Genomic DNA, 12,014 nt, shown 5'->3' with positions numbered 1-12,014 from the left:
CCTGTTTGGATTTTGGGGATTGATTTTTGTTGTTTTATAGAATGAATTGCTGATTGCCATCTGCAGCTGTACTTTTTTATTATATCATAATATTTTATTTTAAGGTCAGGTTTTTCATCTTAAAGACCCTCTCCCCACATCCTTTTTTATCCACATTATTATGATGTCTTTATTTTAAAGGCTATAGCCATGAAATCATTTCTGGTATTTTTCTGTGCACTTTGAAGTACTTTCCTCTTTCCTAAAACCAGGGCCTGAGCCTCGACCATACCATTTCTTCTTCATCCTATTGTGAAATTACCAATTTTTCTCTCCAGCTGATATTTTGGATAAATTATTTCCTTTCTTTGCATATTTGATTTTATGAAAATCAGAGGCAACCCATTTTTAAATGCAAGGCAATTTAAGAATATACAGGACATTCTGCTATTCAGCAGACTTATGGAGACCTGAAATCACCTACATCCTTGTGTCAGTTTATTGTTTATGTTATAAAAATATCAGCCACCTATTTCATTTGGCTGGGTAGTGCTGTTGTATGTACATGTGCCAATAGTACTTATGATTTTTTCTCTATTTCTCTTTACCCCAAGTGCTTTCACTTAGTCAACAACCTATGAGAATTTAACTGGGGATTTCTGAGAACTCAACAGAATCTTAACTTTCTGGTTTTTTTTTTTTTTTTTTTTTTTTTTTTTTTTTTTGGTACTAATTTTTGCTAGCAAAGCAGCAAAAGGGAAGAGTAGTTTGGTTAGAAGAGAAGCATATCTGAAGGCAGCATGCTCTTTATAAAGGCAAAGTCACAGTCTTATTGAGAGAGTAATAGTATTCTTCCAATGAACCTAAGACAGTAAACACCACCTTTTTTTGCTTTTCACTGAAGTTAGCTTCAGAAGAGAAGAAAAGGTCACCAGAAAAACCTTTATTCTGTTTTTAAAATCTTAGATTTTTACCTTAGGACAGATGGATAGAAACTATGGGTAGAGTACATGGGGATAAGAGGAGAAGGAGAAAACAGGATAGAAGGCAGAGTGTCTGATCCTTTGCAGGACTTCTGCTGTGGCCAGTTGGTCTTCAGGACCTTAGGTAAGAGGAAGGGTAGGGAAGGTAGTATTGGAGAGGTAAAGTGCCAGTGTGGACTGTAGGTTTCATTCCCAAGTCTACATTTAGTTTTATCGCCCTGGGACAGTTCTCTCTCAAGACTCAAAATTCTCATTTATAAAATGGGGCTAATACTTTGACCAAGTATATGACAAGATTAAATGCAGTAATCTATGTACAACATACAGCACAGAGTAGTGATATTACAATATCTATTTTTAGTGTCACTTCAAAATCAATGTACATAATTTAGAATTGTGTAACAGACAGTTTTCCAACTAAATTGCCTCCTTTGAAGGCAGGAATAGTGTCTAATGCTTCTTGTTGGAGCTGAGTAGAAACGCTTAATGCTTAGGAGTGATGCCAGGTCAAACGAGACCCACAGAATGTATGGATGATGCAGCCCAAACGAGAAGAGGGTAAGTGGTCCTTTTGCAGTATGAGCTGGAGTGGCCTCATAAGTAAACTATGAGTCCACTACCACAGGAAGCATTTGACTTTGGGTCCCAGAAGAACTTCCCTTGGCTGTATGGATATTTGTATTTTTATGAATATATAAAACCCTGTTTTGAATTCATGCCACCTGGAGGCAGAAATTGCCTCCACTTATTTTTAGGGCTCCTCAGCCATAAATGAGGCTCTGACAGTGTCTCTGAAACACTGTCAAATCTGCAAGGCTTCTGAACCAGTAACCACCGGTACATTTGGTGTTTGGCATGTTTGATTTAGATTCTTATTTTTTGAAAGTTGCTGTTCAGTTTTGATAGGGTAACTTGTAAATGGAATAGGCAGTTAACTAAAACAATTTATCAACATTTCTGGACAAATGGGCCTCTATTATATGACTACTATTATTACATTTAGTGGAGGGGGTTTCTATTTGGTTTTATTATGCTCATGATTATTTTAGTAGATTTGGGAGGGTTTAATTAACATGTACTTTAAAAAAAAACATGGCAATAAAAATACAAATAAATGGGGATTGTTTTCTTAAAGGCAATATTAGGTTGTCTACAGGGGTGAGCATGAGAGTGAGGTGGTGTGAGGTAGGCATGGGGCCTGCTAAAAGAGCCCCCTTCTGGCTCAAGTTCAGCAGGAGAAAGGAAGGAGAGGGACTTTTGAGAATAAAACTGTGGTCTGTAGTCAAGAGAGAGAGAGGAGAAGATCAAGTATGTGATGAATTCAGTGGAGCAGAAAGAACTGAATGGAAGCATAAAGGGTGTTGCGATATCAGGCTAAGGTGCTCAACATTCTTATCACTGGTATTTGGTAGGTACAGTTTACTTTGGCGACTGCTTGCTTGCTGATGGGCTATGGGGAATCTGAATCTGCATAAGCCAAAGACTATCTTTTCTCATTTAATCCTAAGAACCCCTGTGAGGAGACATCATTGTTCTTGTTTTACAAATGAGGAATCATGTACAGAGAGGTTAAGTGTCTTGATCAAGGACAAACTGCAGGTAATGGCAAAGTCATGGTCCCAACACAGGTTTGCTTGCTTCCAAATCTGATGTTCTTTTCGATGTTCTTATGAAAAGTTCTTATCCAGTCGTCTTTCTACCTCTTATGTCTCCAAATGTTTAGGCTGCTATAACGAAATATTACAGGTCAGGTGGCTTAAAAGCAAAGTTTTTGTTTCATAATTCTGGAGGCTACAAAGTCAAAATCAAGGTCTGCAAGTTTGATTCCTTCTGGAGGCTCTGAGGGAAGGATGTGTTCTAGGTGCTGCTTCTTGGCTTATGGATGATCTCCCTCTCCCCATAGTCTTCCCTCTGTGTGTATCTGTGTCCAAATTTCTCCTTTTTATAAATCACATTGGATTAGGGTTCATCATAATGACTTTTTTTTTTAACTTATCACTTCTGTAAAGAGCCTATCTCCAAATCAGGTCACATTTGAGATATTAGAGTTAGGACTTTAACTTATGAATTGGGAGGGTGGGGGGAAAAACTCAACTCCTGACACCAAACAAGTCTCCTACAAGTCACTCCAACAGCTGTGCTTTAGACACTTTGTTTACATTGACAGACTTTCCTATAGCCCCTTATTTTCTCTGTCCATTTTATTTAATCTGTTAACAAACAGCTGTGAATATAGTCACCTTCAAAGTGGGCCTGCTTACTGGAGTGAGCTTCAGGTCAATAGAGCGTTCAGTGGACTCTAATTTAATTAGCCAAGTTACTGGGACAGCTGCTTCCTAAGTGATTCATGGACTGGCAGAGAGCAGAGCGCATGTTGATTCCAGACATCCCCGACACAGCCCCAGGCCTGGGAACTTTTCTCCTGTTCTGGCAGGAAAAGAGGGAAACTGAAGGGGTATTTAGGATTTTCTATTCTGGATGCCTGTTATAAAATCAAAGAACCCAGAGTAAAAGACAAGCAGCTTCATACCCCTTTCCTTGTCCTGCACTTATGAACTCAGCTCTGCCCAAATTTAAAAGGTTCCTGAGAATCCTCTTACTATAAAACCACCATGGTCTGTGCCCTGAATTTGCCAGCTTCTTCCACCCCACGTATCAAGATGGGCATTGTTCTTCGAACCACTCCCTGTCTCCTGCTCTTAAACCCTGGTCCTGCCTTCTCTCACTCCTGGGAACATTGGCCTTATAAATCTCCCACCATTCTCCCAGGGCTTTGGGGGTCAGCCCTAGAGAGGGGCTGAGAGCTCTAGATGTGCAGTCAGAACACTGGATTTCACATTTGTCATTTATAGACCAGTGTGAACTTAGGCAAATCATTTAGCCTTTCTGCTCTTAGTATGGATACTAATCAAATGGATATAGAAACCCCTAGTTTTCTTATCTTTTAGGATGGCAGTGAACACCAAACAAACTTCAAAGGAACTGTCTCTACAAGCTAGTGTAAAAATGAAGAAAATCATGATTTTGCTTTTGTTGTATTTGCCATATGGCATATTATTGGGGTATTTTGTTGTTTCTGTGTTTTGCTTGTGTGTCTTGAGTTAGACTATGAATTCCAAGAGAGCAGAGTACTTTGTACAGTGCCCTGCCTTGTACTCTGTGCAGTCAGGTATCCATTAGACCTGGGGTGCTTGATGAAAGCCAGTCTTAGAGGATAGAGAAAAGACCAGAGAAGGGAAAAAGTGGGTATCAAAGAAGTTGCACAGGGAGAAAGGGACTTTGTTTTTCTCCGAGTCACAAAGGGTTTACACTCATGTCAGTCATTAAGCATTGATTTAAAGTGTTAGCTTTTACTGACCTAAAAGCAGATATTTAGGATTTTTTTTTTTTTTTGTGGTGGTGCTGGGGCTCAAACCCAGGGCCTTGTTCACTCTTCCAACTGAGCTGTGTCCCTAGCCCCTAGGAATTTATTTTTAAATCAACGCCTTGGGATTAATACTTTTTCTGCTCCTTTGTGTCTTAATTAAAACAGATGACATGTTCTCTGTGTCCAATATTGACATCACTGACACACTGTGTGGGGAATTTTTCTCATAGTCCATATTCAGCTGAGTATTTATTTCACAAGTTTAAGTTTTAGGGCATAAATTTGGTTCCCAAAGTAAATTGCTTTTAAACAAAGTGAAAAATTGTTTTGAAAAATGAGCAGTGGGGGAGGGTAGACATTTTAATTTATAATATGTAAATTATAAAATTCACATTTTATCTCTGAACCTGAGAAATAGTCCAGAAACAATGGATTGTTCTTTGTAGGTTTAGAAATAATTTCCTAGAATACAACTTGGGTTCTTTGTTGTCTGAATATTTGCACAAGGGAAGTATTGTGCTCCCTTTCCTCCTGGGAATGCATGCTTCTGTGTAGGGAGGAGAGTGCCACTTTTCTGTCCCTCACTCTCTTGCTGACATGCAGCTGGTGCAGGGAGATTGTAGAACAGGGTTAGAAAGAGGTTATTTTTGATTTTGTTTTAAAACAATGGTATGCTAGTTACCGGACAAGTTTCTTGAAATACCTATATGAACTAAAGTCATTAATTCTGAATTTGGGGCATTAGAAGCAAAGTTTTGAGGCGGGTTGACAGTTAAGCTGTATCTCGAAGCATCAGTAGTTTTTCTAATTAAAGAAATGTGAAGGAAGAATATTCTAGGCTGAGAGCAAGGCCCAAACCAAGGTGTGGGAGTGGATGGTCTACTTGTGGAATATACTAGGACTCTAATTGTAGTACTCTGGCTTTTCTGCAGAAAAGAAAGGGTGTCATGAAACATGAAATCAAAAAGATTAGTTTGGGATTGGATCATGATGTGCATTACATAATTAACCTAAAGAATTTGAGTTTGATCCTTATGGTAATAGGGAGTCAGTGAAGGTTTATATAAGAAAAGAATGACTTGAAAAGAATGGCTTGGTCTGACCTGTGTTTAAGAAGCCTGGTAGCCACGTGAAGGACAATAGCTTGGGAGACAGAAGGGAAGCACAAGGTTGTATAGGAAGTCGGGATGATAAGAGTCTGCTCTAGGGGGTGGGGCTTTAGCTCAGTGGTAGAGCACTTGTGTGGCATGTATAAGGTCCTGAGTTCAATCCCCAGCACCACCAGAAGAAAAAAAGGGGGGAGATGGGGGGTGGGGGAGGGAATAAAATTGATTGGCATCTACGTGTGTTGATTGATTCAAGAGACCTTTACTGAGCACTGACACTGCCGTACACTGTGCAGTTGAGGTTACAAAAATGAAGACCCGTTCTCATCTCTACTCTTAAGGACCTGCCACCAACTGAAGAGTAGACAGACATCAGCCCTTACCATGCACCATGATGTGGTACTTGATGTACTTGATGTACTAGAAGGTGATCTGCAGTGCAGGAGCTGCCTGAATCATTGAGGAAATTTTAACCTAGGTCTAAATCAGATGGTGGTAAGCCGGTCAAGTCTTTGGGTTCCTACTAAAAATGGTTGCTCAGGGAATGAGGACCAAACTTTACCAGAGCTCTAAAGGCTCTTCCTGACACGACCAGAGGCTGACTCATCCAACCTCTCATCATGTCATCCTTTTTGCATTCCTGCTCATTTCTTTCAGTCCCTTGAAGGCACCACTCTCTCTCTTTTGCCACTCTTTGTTGTCTTTGCCTGAAGCATTCTCTATCTTCCCAGATCCCCGCTGAATGCCTTCCTTGGGGAAGTCTTTCCTGAGTCCTGAGACTCAGTCTCATCTCTAGTACAAGCTGTCATTATCTTGTACCTCTCTTTCATGATACTTTATCAGAGTTACAAATTTGCACTTTACAAGGTCCTTTGATTTATGTATGTCTCCTCCTTCTAGACAGTAAGCTCTTTGGAGGAGGAATTGTATCTGATTTTGTTTATCATTTTGTCCTCAGTGTTGGCACAGTGCCTGGCACATATACATCCTTAGTAGTTATTGATTTGAAATCACTAGATTCAAATCATCAAAGTGGGAAGGGCATTTAAAGAATAGGGAACAATGTGAGCAAAGGTGCTATGGTTTATTCTGGAGATATTCTAGATATAACAGGTGGTTGAATATGGGAGGGTGTTAAAGGTGAGGGAAAAAAATGAATCTAGAACAAATGAATCTTGGTTTGGGCCTAGATTCATGGTTCTAGGCCATGTTAGATAAACTTGGAAAGAAATTCTGTGCCATGTTAAGAACACCATGTTCTTCACCTATCAAAAAAATTGAATTTTTGGCTCTACTAAGCTGTGTATGACCTCCTTGAGGGCAGAGGTTCTGCCTGTCTTGTTTATTTACATTAATGAATCTATAACAGTATCTGGTAGGGACCATAAGCTCTTTGTGCATGAGTGAATGAGCAGGCGAATGAATGTTTTTATTGTAGAAACTATGGGGAGAAGCATGGAGATTTTTAAATATATTTAAATTTGCTCTTGGAGATGTTACTTTGTCAGTAAGTTCCCAAAACAAAGGATTTGCTTTCATTTATTTTATTCTTTCATATTGATGGTTGAACTTCTGACTTTTTTTTGAAGGGAATAATGGTATAGACTTATTATAATGTAGTAGACTAGTGCTGGAGATCAGCTGAGTAGTTATAGTAATCCTAGGAAGATGCTAATGGACAGGTAGGGTGATAACAAGCTAGAAGAGGGGGTAAGTTTGAGAGTAATCCAATTGTTTTTAAAATGATTAAATGTTAAGATTCCTTTTTTTGTTGTTTTTAGTTGTGGATGGACCTTTATTTAATTTACTTATTTATATGGGCTGCTGAGAATCGAACCTAGTGCCTCATGCATGCCAGGCAAGTGTTCAACCACTGAGCCACAACCCCAGCCCAAGAGCTATCCAATTTGAGTTACTGGATGGAAGGTGAGACTTGGATGTAGGCAAATAAGACCCCAAGATATTAATAATTTCTAATTGTCAAGGTGTATTATCACTAGAGAAAAAGGAGAATCAATAAAAAACATGTCCTAAACTCCCCAAACTGCATTCTGTTCCCCCAAACCTAGATGAGTTAAGAGAACAAAGAGCATTTCTAGGCCAGAAATACATAATCTTGGAGCATACTGGCTTGCTTTCTTTCCTTTGGTACCAGGAATTGAACCAGGGGCGCTTAACACTGAGCCACATCCCTAGCCTTTTTAAAAATTTTAGACACAGGGTTCATGCTAAGTTGCTTAGGGTCTTGCTAAGTTGCTGAGGCTGGCTTTGAACTCATGATCCTCCTGCCTCAGCCTCCTGAGTCACTGGGATTACAGGTGTGTGCCACCACACCCAGCAGGACACTGACTTTCTTTTATGCACATTGGGAACTAGGGCAAGTTAGTGTTATCTGTAGAAAGCTACTTTCCTGCATGTATACAGGACAGTTGCTCCTTGGATGCTGTCAGCAAACTAGGCAATGCTGATGATGTCACTGTTTCTGCAACCTACCTATAAAATCCCTGTCAGTGAGGATAGTACAGAACTGAGGGCACTGTGGAAAGGATACATATCACTTGTTCAGCTGGCTGCCACTTGATAAAACATGTGAGGGACAGGAGGTACTGCTTGGCAAAGTTACATGAAGGACAGAGGTGCTGTTAGTGTGTCACCACTGAACTCTTACTGTTCTTGGTGCAGTCACTGATCTCTGGTAAACTTTCCTCAGTAAACTCTCTCCTATGTTGTCTCTGGACACTTTCTTTGGCCTATCTGCAGTGGATCTCAGTGCCCTGCCACAACTGGGTTGTGGAATAGACCCAATGAAAGGTTAAACTTTTCGCCAGTGGGTGTTTTTTTGGGAAGATAAAGGATGAACAGTGGAGAAAGCTGAGAGAACTTTACTTCTAGGCACTTCAGGGCCCTTCTGAGGAGGCTATAGTTCTTCACATTTAGGCTGCCCTTACTCCAGACTTTGGTCAGAATAATGAGGAAGAAGAAGAGAGTACCAACCCTTAGATTTAAGGATAGAAACTTTTACTATGAACTTCTCCTGACAGCAGGGTTTCAATGCAGTCATTGTATTGACATGGAACTCAGGGCTGCTGGCTCTACCTCAGCCCACATGGTCCATTTCTCCAACCTCCCCTCTCAGGTCATTTCCTCTGGTATGTATGTTTGTCTCCACAACTGGGTTGTAAACTCTTGAGAGTCAAGACTATAATGTATTTATTTATGCCAAGTCTTAATCTATCTCTGGAGAGTAGAGTTGGCAGTACTTTGTTTTAATCATTATTTTATAGTCTTCAGTGACTTCTTTCCACTTTCAGTATTGAGGTTAATAGAGATTAGAATCTATATAGCAATGGCTTTGTGTTATCTTACAGAATCCAAGGAGTTTTGTAGAGCTACTCTCAGAGTGACCCAAATCAGGGACTGGATTTGGGAGAATGCTGGCTGCCAAGACTTGAGTAAAAGTGACCACAGCTCTCCCTTCTAAGCATGCAAGTCACTGCCAGCCTTCTTGAGAAATAATCTAGATGAAAGAGGTAGAAGAGGATGCAACAGGACAAGAACTAAGTTGCTATGCCCAAAGAGTCAGCAGATGCCTGGGCAATTCAGAATGGTAGGAGGATGGCAAGGTGAGGCCAGCAGGGCAGTCCTGATCACCTTCAGTTAGGTGCAGAGGTGATCTGCATCATCAGTTTGGAGCAGCAAGTTTTTTTTTAAACTTATTTTCTTGACTTAAAAACAACAGAAATTTATTTTCTCACAGTTCTGAAGGCTGGAAGTTGCAATCATGGTATTGGCAGGGTTGATCTCATGCTGAGGCATCTCCTTTGCTTACAGATGGCCTTCTCCCTGGTTCAAATGTTTTCTTCTTACAAGGATATCTATTATATTGAATTAGGCCTCACCTTAAAGTCTTCATTTTAACTAAATGACCTCTTTAAAGAATTTTATCTCTAAAAACAGTTGTAGTCTAACAAACTGGATGTTAGGACTTGAAAATATGAATTTGGGAGGACACATTTCATCCTACAATAACACCACAGGATGCTTCCTAAAACAACAATAGCTTGTATCCTCTAGTTGCCTGGCTATTTTTTCACTTCTAATTGGCAAAAACCTTAATTTAATTTAATTTTAAAATTTTAAGGCCTTAATTTTCTACATACATTTTGTTACATTATACATGTATTTATTTGTTGTTATTTCATAGTGGCAGAGACCAAATGTAACTCTCTTCCTCTTCTTAGTTACAGATTGAACCCAAAATATGTACTAAAAGCTCTCACCTGAAGGTCCCCTAAAGGACCCGAACAGGGTAATGGTGTCATTGACAATGACAGGATAGAAGCTGTGACAATTTTGTGTGCAAAGTATTACATAAGAAATTTATAAACTGAGCCTTTTTGATAGCTATCAGAGATGGGCACCTATTAGGGAACAGAGAGCTTTTTGCTTTACTTTTTTTGTATTTTTTATTGGTGTATTATAAGTATAAATAATGGTGGGATTCACTGTTATATTTGATATATACACAATATAATAGTATAATTTGGCCAATATTCCTCAGTGTTTCCCCGTTCCCTTTTCATGGTCCCTTTCCTCTAATTTATTGATCTTTCTTCAATTTTCTTGAGATTAGCAACTTCCTCACTCTATTACCCATAACCTTTCTTTTCCTTTTTCTCAGCAGAAAGCTTTTTGATGCTCAAGATAAAAACTTGTGATATGTTTTACTTGGGCACCATGAAGGTCACATCAGAAAGGGGACAGGCTCTCTTCCAGAATCCATAGGATTTCCCAATATCTGGACTTCATTAGGTAGAGTTTCTATTGATTTATTCCCTGTTCCCCATGTATGGGCCTTATTTCCTTCTTCGTTTGTGTGCCTTATAATTTCTTGTTGAAACTGAATTGAAGTGAGGGGAATGGAATTAGAGCAAATTAAAATGCACAAAACTGACTATTCTTACTGAGATTACATTGCCATTTTTTTAAAATAAACACTGGAACTGTTAACACTATGGGACTCTTGACAATGAACTTCAAAATACATTTTGAATTGTGAGATGGACATAAGCTATTGGGGGTCAGGGGTGGAGTGTTTATGATCTGAATATGAGATGTCCCCCAAAAGCTCCTGTGTTATTGCAGGAATTTTGGAGGTAAAATAATTATATTTTGAGAGCTATACTAATTAGTCCATCCTTGTTTGAATCAACTGGGTGGTAACTGTGGGAACATGGGGCATAGCTGGAGGAGGTAGGTCACTAGGAGCATGCCTGGAAGGGTTCATCTTTCTTCCCTTCCTCTCCCTCTCTTGGCTTCTTGGGTCATCATGTCCTGAGCAGCTTCCCTGTGACATGCCCTTCTGCCATAAAGTGCTACCTTACCTTGGGCCCAGAGCAAAGGAGTTGGCCCACCTTGCATTAAATATCTGAAACCAAAAGCCAAAATAAACTTTCCGTCCTGTAAGTTTTTTTTTTGGTCAGGTATCTTGCTCACAGTGATGAAAAGCTGACTAACACAACATGTGGGCTTTCTAGATTCCCAGGAATTTATTGAAGCTACTGAAAGCTGCTTATTGTCATCTTCTTCACCAGAATTTCCTTTTGAGGATTTTAGGTTGACTGTTGTTTAACCCAACTAGTATCTACTTCCTATGCCAGCTTTGAAACCCAATAATTGTCTCTAATTGTTTTCAATAGGTGCCCTTTGGTGAAAAGCTTTTCAAGTGGGGAAAGCACCAAGTCAGCTTAAATAAAGACAGTCTAGCAAATGGGATCTTCCAGGAACCACCAGACAGGTCAAATCATGACAACTTGCTGGAATGAGGTTTTGAAAGAGAGCCAAGACTTTTCTCTCCATTCTTGAGGCTACCTGACTGCTATTTTCTATTGTGATTGTGGGATGTTGGTTTTCAAGTCTAATGCAGAATTGAAGTGAGGGGAATGGAATTAGAGCAAATTAAAATGCACAAAACTGACTATTCTTACTGAGATTACATTGCCATTTTTTTAAATAAACACTTCCCAGATTGCTGTGAGCTTTTGACTAATTTCCAGAGTTTTGAAAAATTGATTCTGACAATTTCTTTGGTAGTTTTTTCCACTGCTTCAATGGAGGAGAGAATTTTCAGAGGTCTTTACTCTGTCATTTTCATTGACATCACCTGAGATATGTCTGAAATGCCCTTTTCTGTGATTGTTTTCTCATTTCTCAAAAAACTCAGTTCAAATGTCTCCTCCATTGTGAGGCCCTCTGGGCAAAAGGATCAACTTTTCCTCTATTCTTCTATACCTCTGTGTTCAGGCCTCTGTAATTGCACTTTTCACAAATTGTAGTTATTTATATCTGTTCCTATCTCACCTTTCAGCCTGCTAGCTCCAAGCCTGTGACTTATTCATCCCACATGCCCAGGCTCCTTCCTGACACAGTTTGTAGACTGATTGCTCTATATGACCTCAGAACATAACCAGGGGATTTTCAGCAATAGCCACCATTTCTCTCCTGTATCTATTGTTCATAGCTGACCTCCATCTCTTGTTGTATTGTGTGTGAAGAACTCTGGGTGCTGGCCACAAGCTC

The sequence above is a fragment of the Sciurus vulgaris genome (genome assembly GCF_902686455.1).
Source record: "Sciurus vulgaris genome assembly, chromosome: 11".
NCBI classification, from domain to species: Eukaryota; Metazoa; Chordata; class Mammalia; order Rodentia; family Sciuridae; genus Sciurus; species Sciurus vulgaris.
The sequence above is the reverse complement of the archived record's forward strand: the minus strand, read 5'-3'. Positions refer to the sequence as shown.